The 15,243-nt window shown below is 39.9% G+C and overlaps 1 pseudogene; it reads left to right on the forward strand.

Annotated features, from left to right (window-relative positions):
• Positions 1-1,062: 1,062 nt before the first annotated feature.
• On the forward strand, positions 1,063-12,961 carry LOC105059871 (ruBisCO large subunit-binding protein subunit alpha-like; annotated as a pseudogene).
• The last annotated feature ends 2,282 nt before the right edge of the window (positions 12,962-15,243 follow it).

Consider the following 15,243-nt stretch of genomic DNA (forward strand, 5'->3'; position numbering starts at 1 on the left):
TTTATATTACAAATCTATTAAAAAATAGATATATTATTTTTACTGAACATGCATTTTTTTAAAATTTAAATTTTAAAAGTATAAGTTAAGTGTAGTGGTAGAACATGATACATGTGATGCAATTTTTATTATATTTAGAAAATTATTTCAATAATTAGTTGGTAGGTCAGCATACAATTTTGCTATAGATCCAAAATTAAATAGGTTTGTTCTTTCAAACATTGTTGAAAAACTTCTCCACAATATTTGTATTTTTCAAGTGATGTTTAATTCACGGAGTTTTATGATCAACAATTGTAATTTCAAAATCATGAAAATTTTTTGAAAAGATAACCTTCAACCTAGAGATGTACATCAAACTTTAAATATTGAATTTTTTTCATCATAGTTTCAGAAAAATATTAATAACAACTTTGGAAACACATATTCGTTCTGAACTTTTTAAGAAAGCCACCCCTTCAAAAATATCACTTGGTGCAATTTGGTAACAAATATTTATTAAATATATTTTATATTTATTTATAATATTTTTAAAAAATTAATTTATTTTGGGTGTACAAAGAAAAGCCAGAATCATGGTCAAAAAAAAAAAAAAAAAAAAAAAGACTCCATATTGGATAATTTGAAATTTATGATTTCTTTTAAATAATGATATTGCCTTATTTAAATATATTATCAATTGAATAATATACTTACAAAACAGTTATTTTTTACTTTGCATTATGAATGAAGAAGGAATCTTTGAAAGAAGCTGAAATTTATGTAAGTCTTCAAAAATAGAATTATATACTGTATATATTTTTATAAAAAATAAAATATATTTGAAATTATTATAATTATTTTTTTTTATTTTTAATCAAATCTGCTGCATAGGGCGGGGCTCCTGCTGATATTTATTCATGGAGACGTCGAGGCACGTAGGTACGATTTTGATCTTCCCGAAAGCATTGTGGGAGCTGAGCCACCATCAAACCCTAAGTCGAAACATCCAAGGTTGGGTTAATCCAGGTCGGGTCGGGTCCGGTCTGGTTGGACCAGGCGGATCGGCACCGGTCGGATCGACCCGACCCAGGTGCATGGAATAAACCTCTTTCTTCCCACCTAAGCCCCACTTCTGTCGGAGCTCTCTCCGACGCCTCTCAAATGTCTCTCTCCTCCTCCCCCATCTTCTCTCCTCAAAGTCTCTCTTTTACTGTGAGTAGTCTCTCTCTCTATTTATCTCTATCTCTATCTCTTCTTAAACTGAAAATATATAGTTTTATCCTCAGAGGAGTTGGGAACAGAGAATGGTTCATATATCATCGAGAAATCTATCGCCGGGTAGGAGTTTTAGAGTAAGAGCAGGTCCAAAGAGGATATCTTTTGGCAATGATTGCAGAAAGGCATTGCAGGCTGGGATAGATAAGCTCGCTGATGCTGTCGCCATTACCTTGGGACCCAAAGGTATGGACCTTCTGGTTATCTTTTCTTGCCTTCTAAACCACTTGAAATCGATTGGGTGTCCACAAAATTTGTGTCTTTTATGTGGTAGTATTTGATTCTTCTGTTGTTTCTGTTAATCCATTTAAATTCTGTTGATTATTGATAAAGTTAAAGCTTTTTTATTTTTTCAGTTTTTGATTCTTCTGTTATCGCGTTCTGACTTATTTATATTCATCAACTTCTCCAAAAAAATATATATATTTGTTGGGTATACCAAAAGTTTAAGTTTTTATGTTGCAGAATTGGAAATCATTTATCACCTTGTAATTCCTTTAGATCTGTTGGGGAATACCGACCGACCTCACTCACGCCGACTCATCGTTGGGCCTACATGACCGACGTCCAACTCTACCGACCGACCGATGGCTGCCGTTACCGACCGACCGAGGATACGTCGGTCGGGCAGACCTTCTCCTCTCTTCCGATCGGCTGCACTATGGAGTCCGATGTCCGACTCTTGCAATGTGCCCGACTGACTGTCGGAGGGGCCCCGAGTTTCCACCCGACGCCCCTCGACTGGCCGCCAACCTATGGTCGGTTGGCTCCTCCGGACGCCGTACGACTGTTGGAAACTGTCAGTCCTGACAACGGCATGCGGCACTGCCGCCTAGGGACATTATCCCACCTAAGGCATCGGTCGACCCTAGCGATTTGACAGTCCCACGGCGATTTGACAGCCTCACGGCGACTCTGACAGTCCTCAGTGGGTTGACAATCTTTCGATTGTCAGCACCATTAATGACGGCGCCATGTCGTGCTCCACTATATATATCGGGGAAGGCAACAGTGCTAGGAGGTCCTTTCCAAACCCTTGAATTCCCTCCTCTCCAGCACTCTCTCTCTCGTTGAGCTCCTTGTTTCTTTTTACTGTTGCCTAGTCTCCTTTCTGACTTGATCGTCGGAGGTCCCCGCCGGAGCCACCTCCGGTCAGTGCGGACTTTCTTTTGCAGACGCTCGCTCCCGGCGATCAGGCAACGAGGAGATTGGCCGCAACAAATCTGGCGCGCCAGGAAGGGGAGGGGTACGGTAGTGCTTTATCGACAGCACCAGGGATTATAACCCCCACAGAATTCAAGATGACAAAGACAAGAGCTCAGCGGTCGAGGGTCACCGGATCGACGAGGCGCTCTTTCCGTCGGGAAGAGGCCTCTCCTCCACCCTCTATGGCGGAACCTAGCTCTCCGCATCCCGCGGTGACCACGGAGGCACAGATCGCGGCGATCGTGCGGCAGATGACCGTACTGACAGACGCGGTCAAAAGCCTTCAGCACCAACCGATCCGGTTACCGCTCTCACCGGCCGAACAATCGGCGGCACGTCCGATGCCCTCCAGGAGCAGCCGCCGACGCCCGCACCGATCTCCGTCGCCTCCTCCGGAGCACCTGCCACAGCGCTCCCACCGAGAGGAGGAGGGGCGCCCGCGGCGCGACACCCATCGGTCTCGACGGACGTCTCCCTCCCAGCTGGAACGAGCGAGGAACGAAAAGCGACCGCGAACACCGTCCGCTTCTCTCTCGGACTCCTCCGGAGATTCCACCCCCGGGGTCTCTCAGCACCGACGGATCGACGACTACGAACGCAGGTTCGAAGAAATCGACCGTCGGCTCGTCCAGCTGCAGGTGGACGGGCAGAAGTCCTCGAACGACGTCGACTTCCAAACCGCCCAGCCTCTCTCGCGACTCATCCTCGACGAACCGATCCCCAGTCGGTTCAAGATGCCACACGTGGAGCCTTACGACGGCTCCACCGACCCGATCGACCATTTGGAGAGCTACAAAGCTCATATGACGATTCAAGGGGCAACCGACGCTCTCCTTTGCATCGGCTTCCCCGCCACGCTCCGCAAAGCTGCCAGGACCTGGTACTCCGGCCTTCGATCAGGGAGTATCCACTCCTTTGGGCGGCTCGAGCACTCTTTCGTGACCCACTTCAGCACCAGCTGGAAACCGCCACGAACCTCGGACAGCCTTTTTTCCCTCAAACAGGGAGAAAATGAGACGCTCCGACACTTCGTGACGCGATTCAACGCGGCCACGCTCGAGGTCCGGGACCTCAACGGAGATATGGCCATTTCGGCCATGAAGCGGGGGCTGAGGGCATCCCGATTCACTTACTCCTTGAACAAGACCCTCCCCCGGAGTACGCCGAACTGCTGGAGCGCGCGTACAAGTACATGCGCGCAGACGAAGGAGCTTCCGATCGGCGTCTGACTGAGTCCAAGGGCCCGAAGGAGAAGCGAAGGAAGGGTCGGGACCCTGCCGAACCTAGCAGGCCCCCGACCGACGGTCGGGTCTCACCCCCACGGCGGAACCAGAGGTCGCCCCGACGGCAGAATCCAAGGCCGACGCGACCCAAGTATGACTCCTACACTCCTCTTTCTGCTCCTCGTGCGCAGATTTTAATGAAAATCGAAGGAGAGGAATATCTGCGACGGCCTCCGCCTCTGAAGGCAAAGGGCCTCGACCGGCGGAAGTACTGCCGATTCCACCGGGGCCACGGCCATAATACCGAGCAATGCATCCAACTTAAGGATGAAATTGAGGCCCTCATACGTCGGGGATACCTCGGCAAGTTTCGGAGGAACCCGCCGACTCAACCCGTTACCGACCGACCGAGGATACGTCGGTCGGGCAGATCTTCTCCTCTCTCCCGACCGGCTGCACTATGGAGTCCGATGCCCGACTCTTGCAACGTGCCCGACTGACTGTCGGAGGGGCCCCGAGTTTCCACCCGACGCCTCTCGACTGGCCGCCGACCTATGGTCGGTCGGCTCCTCCAGACGCCGTACGACTGTTGGAAACTGTCAGTCCTGACAACGGCATGCGGCACTGCCGTCTAGGGGCATTATCCCACCTAAGGCATGGGTCGACCCTAGCGATTTGACAGTCCCACGATGATTTGACAGCCTCACGGCGACTCTGACAGTCCTCAGTGGGTTGACAATCCTTCGATTGTCAGCACCATTAATGATGGCGCCATGCCGCGCTCCACTATATATATCGGGAAAGGCAACAGTGCTAGGAGGTCCTTTCCAAACCCTTGAATTCCCTCCTCTCCAGCACTCTCTCTCTCTCGTTGAGCTCCTTGTTTCTTTTTACTGTTGCCTAGTCTCCTCTCTGACTTGACCGTCGGAGGGTCCCCGCCGGAGCCACCTCCGGTCAGTGTGGACTTTCTTTTGCAGGCGCTCGCTCCCGGCGACCAGGCGACGAGGGGATTGGCCGCAACAAGATCTTCGCAATTATTCATAAAGGTCGAGTTTTTATATTATATTATCTTCTTCTTCCTTGATTCTTGTTCATTTGAATATGTGGCCTGGTAGGGATCGTGGTTTCTTGGTCTTGAGCTTTCAGGTAAGATTGGAGTTTTACTTTTTCTTTTTGTTATCTCTATGCTGTTGTGGCATTAGCTTTTGTTTGAAATCATGGCTGAGCACCAGTTCTTCTGATGGTTTCAGAAAGCAGGCAACTGTAAGTGAATACAGTGAGTATCATAGAGGACTTATCGAGGGAAGATAATTTTGTCACAGCCAAATTTATACCTGATAAGAGTCAAGTGGGTTCGATTGTACAAGACCTTAGGTTATCACATTTAAAGTTCTTTCTCTGATGAGTTCTAAGATTCTAGATGTGACATGCATGAACAATTTACTAGAAAAAAAAAATGCTCAACTTTGACTATGCTTGACAATCTTGTGTATCTGATAATGATTGATTTTTCTTTTCTTCTTCTTCTTTTTTTTTTAATCCAAGTACTTACATGCTAGTGATCCTTTCTATGCACATGAAACTATCAATTGCAATTTCTAATCTGCTCCAGAATCACTAGCCTAATTTATTGTGGGATGTATTCAGCCAGCTACTTCAAATTCTGTCCTGTTTTATAGTTTCTCCTTTGATGCAGAGATGCAGTGCATCCATAGTTATAAAAAACTCGATGTCGATTTAGTCTATGGCATTAGGCTAGAGTAAGGGGCTGTTGAAAATATATTGATATTGTAGGTTCTACAGTTGAATGCAATTGTAGTTTTGTACCACCTACAAATGCTGCTTGGACCACTATCGTTGATGACCCTCTATGATCCATTTGACTTGAATTCTAAAGCATTTATTACTGATTCATACTTAAATTGATCTCGTGCGACACTTGTATCATTAATTGTTGAAATATATATGGTTACGCCATGTACCTGAGTGGTTCCTATACGTGCAAGGACATATTAAGTGCCAATGGTTGGTATTAGGGGTGAAAGTGGTCATGGTAACTCATCCTATATACCATGACCAATACAAAATTTAACTAGATAGAGGGGTTGAATCATCAACAATATATTATTAGCACATTAATCTTTTTAACTTTGTCAGAACCATACTATTAAATCTGTTCATGTTTCTTATGCTATTATGTGTTACATTTGTATACAACCTTTAATTATCATTCAACTTTTGTTATAGAAAAAAAATTTGTAGCTGCCAATCCCATTTAAGTTCTTGAGATAACTGCTCGGTGACGCATGCCATCCCAACTCAATCTTTAGATAGCAATATCCTGCACCTGTGTTGCAAGTCTGTTCCATCATAAAAGTAGTATGCCATTAAACCTGGATCAATCCTTAATTATTTTGAGAATTTCATAAATGAACTTCATGAAAAAAATCAGGAATTTTGGTGCTTTTCTTCACGTTCCAATTGAAGATTCGTTTGTATATAAAGGTATTTGGCTTTCTGGTTCTGTTACTCTCTTCTTCAATAATTAAAAATGTTCCTAAATCACTTAGATGCCATTACCACTTTGTAACATGGCCCAGCTTAGCTTTTTCCCTTGGATGTAAAAATATAAGGTCTATCTTTTTTCCCAAGCTTGTGGTGCTCCTGTTTCATTAATACTCCTGTCACATTTTGCAATAATGTTTTTAACAGATGGAGTGAGTAATCACCAATAGTTTTCATTTGAGACATTATAGAAAGCTAGTCCGAGTGTTGCTGGTGGCTTTGAAAATTCCATCTTGTCTATTAATTGTGTTGGCATGCATTACATCATAATTCCATTCTTAACTTTCATTTGTTTTCGTCTCCATACAAATTCTTTTGTTATTTTTGTAGTGCATAAGAAAATTAAGTGGATCACTTGAGGTGATTCATGGACTTCTTAGATATCCAGCTTTCTAGAATCCCCATTTTGTTGGTGGAAAATGAATTTTGAAAAAAGGATTTCAGGTCCTAAATACAAACTTTGTTTTCTTCCTGTCCCACAAACTGTTTTTTATTTAAAAATGACTGGTGCTGTGTTCCATGTTATGGATGAATGGTCTATGTTGGTCACTGTCAGCCCTTTTTGTACCCTTCTATAAATATCACTTATTCCATCGAGACAATCTGATTAAGTGTTTTTGAAACGTATCATATTTCATCCGTTATGAAGTTTAACAGGGTGAAAAATGGTGAAAAGTCCAGTAGTTGTCATAAGTGAGACCATCAGCTTGTTTGTCATGTAAATGGCCATGGACATTGGTCACTTTTGAATGGTCATATGCTTGTATTGAAGCTTATATTTCAACTTCTGTTTCCATCGTTTGTTTTGAAGAAGTACATAGTACTCCACTGACATGATTATTGTTCAAACTATCTAACTATCTCAAGGCTATCCATGCAGGGCGTAATGTTGTCCTTGATGAACCCGGAATACCCAAAGTGATCAATGATGGGGTTACAATTGTTCAGGCTATTGAACTTTCTGATGCAATTGAAAATGCTGGTGCAATGCTAATTCAAGAGGTCATCCAATGCAGCATGTTTTGCTCAATGCATAGATAATTGCTTCCACATATAATGTTTCTGAGTTGTTTCAATCTACCAAACTTGATGAAATAGGTAGCATGCAAGACAAATGACTCTGCAGGTGATGGGACCACCATGGCAATTGTTTTAGCCCAAGAAATGATCAAATTAGGATTGTTGGCGGTTGCTTCTGGGGCTAACCCAGTCTCTTTGAAAAAGGGTATTGATAAAGCTGTTTATGAACTGATCCAGATCTTGAGGAGTAAATGCAGTCCTCTAAGTGGGAAGGAGGATATAAAAGGTAGCCTTCCTTTTCTTATAGATTTCTAGAAAAGAACCCATAAATTTGATGAAACTCAACTTTATTTTTTTTCCTTTTTGCCAGCTGTAGCTGCAATATCTGCTGGAAATGATGACTTTATTGGGGGTCTTATTGCTGAGGCTACAGATCAGATTGGTCCTGATGGAGTGATCACAATTGAATCATCATCATCTTTTGATACTATTATCGATGTTCAGGAAGGAATGAAGGTAATTGAAATGAATTGTTTACATTTTGTTTTAAATTTATGTATCATTAACGCCCATTTATGTTTTATTCAGATAGACAAGGGCTATATGTCACCACACTTCATCACCAACCAGGATAAATCAATTGTGGAGTTTCAGAATGCTAAAATTCTGATAACTGATCAGAAGGTGACAAATATTAAAGACATCATCCCTCTGTTAGAAAAGTCCACTCAATTGAGTGTTCCATTATTAATTATTGCTGAGGATATATCAAGTGAGGTGCTGGCAACATTGGTCCTTAACAAGCTGAGAGGAATCTTAAATGTAGCAGCTGTCAAGTGTCCAGGGTTTGGTGAAGGGAAGAAGGCTCTCCTTCAGGATATTTCTCTCATGACAGGTGAGCCTTCATGCAATTTTGGTAGTTGGTATATAACTATCGTCATGCTGAATTTTCTGTTTTTCTTTTCAGTTTCAGACAATCATTAACTCTAAGATGCAACAGAAAATGGAATTCTTTTGTTTAAAAATTCATGCACATGTCCAGTCTGCTTACAAACTTCTTTGGAACTTGTGCAGTGATCAGACTGCATGATTTGTAGCCAATTTTGTGGTAGATGATATCTCTAAAAATATCACAAAAGGGTGTTTAAAATCATTTACTGCTTGGAACAGTTGTTTTATACTGCAATCTATGGCTTGCCTGTTTCATAGAGTTCCTAAACTCGCTGCTTAATATTTATCATGTTGTCGGTCCCATGGTATTGTAAATTTTCATGTTTTTTAATCTCATGCATTTGTAATGTGTCTGTCTTAGTTTCTCTTACATCTGTCATTTTGGTAACTAATCCAAACCTCAGATTTTACTGGTGCTTACACTTGCGGGAAAACCAGGTGCTGATTTTCTTGCTAGTGACTTGGGCATGACTCTTAGTGGTGTAACCTCAGATCTGCTAGGTGTTGCTCAGAAGATAAACTATAACAAGTAACTCGACAACCATTGTTGCTGACCCATCTATGAGAGCTGAGATTCAGGCAAGAATTTCACAAATAAAGAAAGATTTGGCTGAATCAGATAGTGCCTACCCATCAATGAAGCTTTCTGAGCGGATAGCAAAACTCTCAAGTGGTGTAGCTGTGATCAAGGTCTGCTGTTTTCTTTTCTTGATTTCATACATCAATCAACACTCTGATGTAATTATATGTATAGCTTCATTATGTAAAACTGACCTGCTGGCAGCATTTAAATACTTGCTCTGGTGATACTTGTTAGGGCATTGCTGTGGATTCTGAAGAAATGCAAATGATATCTAGGTAGGGGCACCCACGGAGGCTGAACTTGAGGATAGGAAACTTAGAATTGAGGATGCGAAGAATGCGATTTCTGCTGCGATAGATGAGGGTATAGCACCAGGTGGAGGGGCAACATTCGTACAGTTATCAAAGCATATTCCTACCACAATACAACAGATTGAAGACCCAGAAGAGAAGATTGGTGCTGACATAGTTGGAAAGGTCTAGTTTCTTCCTAGCTTTTGCATACATTATGTCGTTTTTCTCAATTCTTAAGAAAAGTTGCTCCAAAAATGTATCAGTTACCATTCTCTGTGCAGCATATATTTCTTTTACACATAAAGAATACAGCATAGCCTAAAGATAGTAGACAGTAGTATGTAACATGGAAGAGTGTGCATGTCTTATCACAAGTCGTTGACCCTATTGGACCTCAACTTTGAGACATTAAATTGGAAATTTTGATGTTGGTTAAATTTTAGGTCAATGATCCTATACATGATACAAGGCACGACACTAACAGATTTACTTTTTTTTCTTCATTTGAAACATGAGGTGTATAATAGACTAAGAATTATGATTTTGCAGCATTAGATGTGTCTCTGCTTGATTCCCGATATAAACTTTTGTTGCCTAGAGAGTGGTTCACAAATTAAAATTAAGAAATATGGATGACATGATAGTCAACTTAAATACTTGCTGATAGGCCACATATGGAAGTTCAAAACTAGATTAAGATGCTTTTCTTTTTATGTCTAAGCGATGTTTCAGAAACCTAATTGTGATGTTAATTACATTTAACAAGAATATTTGGGTGTCACTGCTGCAATAATCTACCCTGAGCCTTCTCATTTCTCTGCATGTCCATTGCATATGTCCCATGTAGCTATCGTGTGTGAAAGAGAATACTATATGGCTGTGGGCATATTCTGTATTTCCTCTACACTGAAATGGTCATTTCAATATATTTATTAAAAAAGATGATCTTCATTGTGTTTTGTATGTGCTGCTCCTATTTTTACTTGAATGTTAGTTGTCTGAGATAATCAGAACTAGGTTTGCATCAATCTGATGTCCCTCAATATCCAACAGAGAGAACTTGATTTCCTTGCAAAGTGATTTCCTTAGTATAGTGATTGGTTGCATGGACAAGATCATCTGAAGCTTTTGACTTTTATCTCATTGGGTAAACATTCAGAGTTGGTGGCCACGACAATGTTTATGATAAGGTATAGATGGCATTCCATGCACAACTTCTGAGTTGTTACTCCATCTAGAAAGTAGGAACCCCCCACATCCATCTACAGGGTTCATGACTTTATGTGCATTTTCTCGCTAAAGTTTCTGCCTGAGTTTTGTCTCCCATTTTTTAAGTGACACTTTGATGTAACTTGACTCTAAAATACCATGTTCAGCAATTGACATCCAGTAATGGTGAAGTTTGCTCAGTGGTTTTACATTTCTGAAGAATTGGAGGCAAGGCAACTTGGCTCATGGCAATTCAACTGTTATTTCAAGTTGTGTTTAACTAGCCAGATCTGTAACTATATTGTTTCACACTAGCACACTAGCTGAGAAAAGGGGTTAGGGATGCCTCCTTTTCCTTAATTTATGATGTAGATTGGTTTCGTTATGGGTATCAACTGTCATAGGTGTCTGTCCAGGCACCATGTAATTTTCAAGGTGGTAAACCTGAAATGACCATGAATGGCAGTGTGAAGTATGTATAAGAAACCCATGGGATGAGATACACAAAATTTCAATGAATTACTCAAGTTGTTTCATTGAATCGTATGAAGTGCTTTTTGACACTAAGTCATACAAGGGTTGATTAAAAATAAAATCTTGAGTTAAAATTGAAAATTGCAGGATTTAACAGAAAAACATAAGTGAACAAACATGTTAATTCTTTTATATTTTATGGAAAAAATTGAGATTCGACCATGTTTTCTGAAGATCCAGCCTTTCATGTATATTACTAGAACAGATAGGCACATGTACAGGCACGCATATGCAGAATTACATTTATCATCTTTCACGTAGAACCAATTTCGTGTCATCAATAATTCTTCATCTTAAGGGCTGTATTTCCTAATGATGTTCTATCACAGAACATAAATTGGTTTATGATTTGATCTAATTGTGATCTGAATCATATATGATAGGATTAAAACCATGAGTGGCTCTACCCTTATGCACTCTATAATACAATATCAACTAGGCAAATTCAACTAAACGATGATCCGGTAATGCATGTTTGTGGTTTTCTTCGCAGAAGGACTGAGGTTAACCTTATTACACCTACAATCCAATTTATGACGCCTATTAAGTCAACTCCATGAGTTCTGGCATGAAATCTCTGCTACATATGCTGATGCTTGTCTGCTTGCCACTTCTTTGCAAACCACTTTGATGTCAGCCTCTCCTTGCAGTAGGTGGCTAAAATGACCAAAATCTTGAAATTGCGGTGATGATCCCCTTACATCTTAAAGAAGATGTTCCAATATAGCTGGCCATGTTGTGTCTGGATTTCTTGCCATAATAAGTCCATCTCTTATGCTTAACGGCTTAGCATGCTGAATGTTCTCCTTTGATACCATTTGATGATCAATGTTTCCGTTTAACTTGCGCACCATTTTCTTATCATCTATTTTACCATTCATTGATAAAGAAGACTCTTAAATGACCATTGAAGGATTGTATAGTATTTTGCTCAAATTTCCAAGTATTTACTTATAATGAGAACTAATAGTTAGTTTACTGTATTGATATACTTTTGGTAAAACATGTTACACTGTTTTAGTTATCATCTGCTTTTGAAAGTCTTATGTCTTGTCACTGTTGAAATTACATTTCACCGACTTGCAATATGTTCCTACCAAGGGTTGCAATCTCGGTGTCAAGCCTATCTTGTACCAGTGCCCAATGGGTACACTGATGTACCGGGTCTTGTTACCCTACTGGTATAGTATGCGCCATACCAGGTGATGTGGTCCAAGATTGCAGACCTTGGTTCCTACAAATACTAGCAGCCACTGAAGGTAGTAGCATATGGCGTTTAGGAGTTTAGGAGTCATAACAGTCCTCAAGAGGAATTTGCTTTGTAACTAAAAGGTGATTCTGGACTTTTAGGCACTCCTTGTACCAGCTTCATCAATAGCCCACAATGCAGGAGTTGATGGTTCGGTTGTCGTGGAAAAGCTTCTTGCGAGTAACTGGCAGATTGGATATAATGCAATGACCAATGAGTTTGAAGACCTTCTCAAATCTGGTGTGGTAGATCCATGCAGAGTTTCAAGGTGTGCACTCCAGAATGCAGCTTCTGTATCTGGGATGGTTCTAATGACCCAAGCTGTCATGGTTGATAAAATAAAGAAGCCAAAGCCTGCTGTGCCTCTGGTTCCCGAAATTGCTCCATAGCTTCAGAAAGAAACGGAGCTGATAAAGAAATTAAAGCTAGCCATGGAACCTGCAGAAGTAGAGTTTCTGTCAGATATGTTGAAACCAAGCTAGAAGTGCTTGCTGCTCAGCTTATTGATTCCCTTAAGGGTGACATACAATGCTTACAGGTTGAAACATTTGCCTGTACTGAAAAAGGTCACTCCTGCTGGTATCGTCAACTTTGACTTCTTAAAAAGTGCTCTTTTCTAAGATATGGTTCTCTGAATATGTTCACTTTCTACTGCTGTTCATAACTTACGTATTTGCTATCTGGTTGTCGAGGCATTTTTCTTTTAGAAATATGTATTATGACATGTCTCTAAGGACTTTTAGTTTATCACATATAACTTCAAAAAAATTCTTCGCGGCCCTGTAACAATGGTGTTGTGAAATAATGACATTACGGATGTTCAATGCTCTTGGCTTGCAATGAGTGTGACTACTCCAGAATTTGTTTGTGATGCAACGCTGTTTTTCTTGTTGATTGGTAGTGCTGATTGTTTGTGTTGATTGTTTCACATCCCTGAAGTGGGATTGCAAGATGATGCAAAGTAACATGGACATATAGCTTAGAGATCTATTCTGAAATTGTATAATCATCTAAAATGCAGCATCTGATTAGGGGTATGTTTGGTTGGCGACTGGAGTCGAAATCAGATTTGGAATGGATTGGAGTGGGAATTGGAATCGGAATGGTCATATCCCTTAACGTATTTGGTTCGGGACACAGAATCAGATAGGGAAGAGTTAGAATTGAATTTTGGGAGATTAAGATATTTTCATTTTCTTTTGGAATCAGAATGAGAATGAGATTTCTCTCATCAAATAGCTGGAATAGGAATCACTTACTTTTATTCTCATTCTAGAGCTCAACTCTCCCTTACCAAGCATATCCTAATAAGTTTATTTGGGAGGTACTATCCAATTTGCTTTTCGGCTTAAATTAGTCCAGCTTCCTAGCCTTCTTGTGGATCACTACATCCTCTTTTAATGCTAGCTGTTGCTTCCTTTCTTAATTTGTTCTAGGGGAAAATAAGAGGCCATCAAATTTGATCTAGGATATGAACGACATGAATGAGATACTTGAGTCAAGAAATTATTTTGTCCTGGTTTCAGTAAAGTTCGAGCAAAGTACTGTTTCTGACTTCTACCAAAAAACAAAAGTACTGTTTCCGACTTGCTTCTATGGATCCAAAAAAACAAATATACCTCAAAATAGTGAGAATCTTTCAGTAGCTTATAAATCTGCATTGATTAACGGCATTAGATTTTCAAACTACAGATCAGTTTGGTGTAACCACCAACTTGCAACTAATGATCTGGACTGCATGTTGAAATATTCTAGTAAAAACAGATGTGCAGAGCAGTAATATTATCAAATTAATACTATGACTAGTAATATCATATGTTACAAAATAACAACAACAACAACAACAATAATAATAATAAAGATACTTAATTATTATGAATTAATCAAATGAACAAGTTCACATTGATAGTAGGACTGGCAAACTTGATAAGCAACTAAAAAGCATGTTTTGAAATCTTGTCAGCATCCAAAATATTGGAGTACCTTTTATCAAATGCAAAATATATTAATTTGAAACCCATAAAACGAAGCCTTATTGAAGCCAATTCAAAATTGAGGCCTAAAGTTTTGCATGATTTTATTTGTCAAATATATATAATTATTTGTCAAAAAAGATATATAATAGTTTCAGATTTTAAAAGCAAGTTATTGATATAATTGTGTGCTCTTTATATAGAAATTAAACAAGGCGCTTGGGAAACAAGAAGCACTAGTAACAGCATAATACCGTAAACACTGACAAGACTCAAGAGTGAGAAATAACATACATAACATACTATATCATATATAAATCATAAAAACCTGTGAATGATTAATGCTAACTCTTTTACAAGTCAGAAAGTGACCAATATAGAGATCATCGTTCCAATTTAAAATCGAGATCAACTCAAAGATTTTAAACAAAATAGAATACATTGCTACCATGCTGACACATAAGCCTCATCATTTTTTTCCCAAACAAAAAAAAAAAAAAAAACCTGCAGGATCGAACAATGGCTCGACAGCAAAAATTTGTCATACCAAGTGGCAAACACCCAATAACTTAGAGAAGTCCATAACCTAAAAAGACATAACATATCAAGGCATGAGGGTTTTGGGGGTGTTAGCGCCTGCAGAATTACAGAACTCCATATAATCTAAAGAATGCACTTTTTTTAAAAAAACTTTTTATTTATTTATTCATTTTTGAGAAGAAAGATCGTAATTTCTCATCAATTCATGAGAAGATGAAATTTCTGGTATACAGATTACAAGCACAAAACAGTGAAGAAAAATTAGGTATTACAATAATATTACCGAAAGCATATAGATCCAAGAAAACTGATATACTACTGTAACTTGGAACTAGAGGCAAGGAGCCCAACTTGAATAAAAAAATTAATCTTTTCTTTACACCAAAAGACTACATAGATCGACCAACTATGGATCAATAATCATGAATAGACTATAGTTTGGACAAATTATTCATGAACCCATGCATGAAATCTAGAATGAATCATTGTTCACCATTTTCCACATATCTTTATATGAGACCACATGGAGGTGGATTTTGCTGAACTTGAGCACCAAGGGGTAGTTTTTCATGGGATAAAATATCTAGAGGAAGTTATTTCTAGTAATAACAACCCTTTCTTCCCATCATAAGATGATGGA

Source organism: Elaeis guineensis, chromosome 10 (genome assembly GCF_000442705.2).
Source record: "Elaeis guineensis isolate ETL-2024a chromosome 10, EG11, whole genome shotgun sequence".
NCBI classification, from domain to species: Eukaryota; Viridiplantae; Streptophyta; class Magnoliopsida; order Arecales; family Arecaceae; genus Elaeis; species Elaeis guineensis.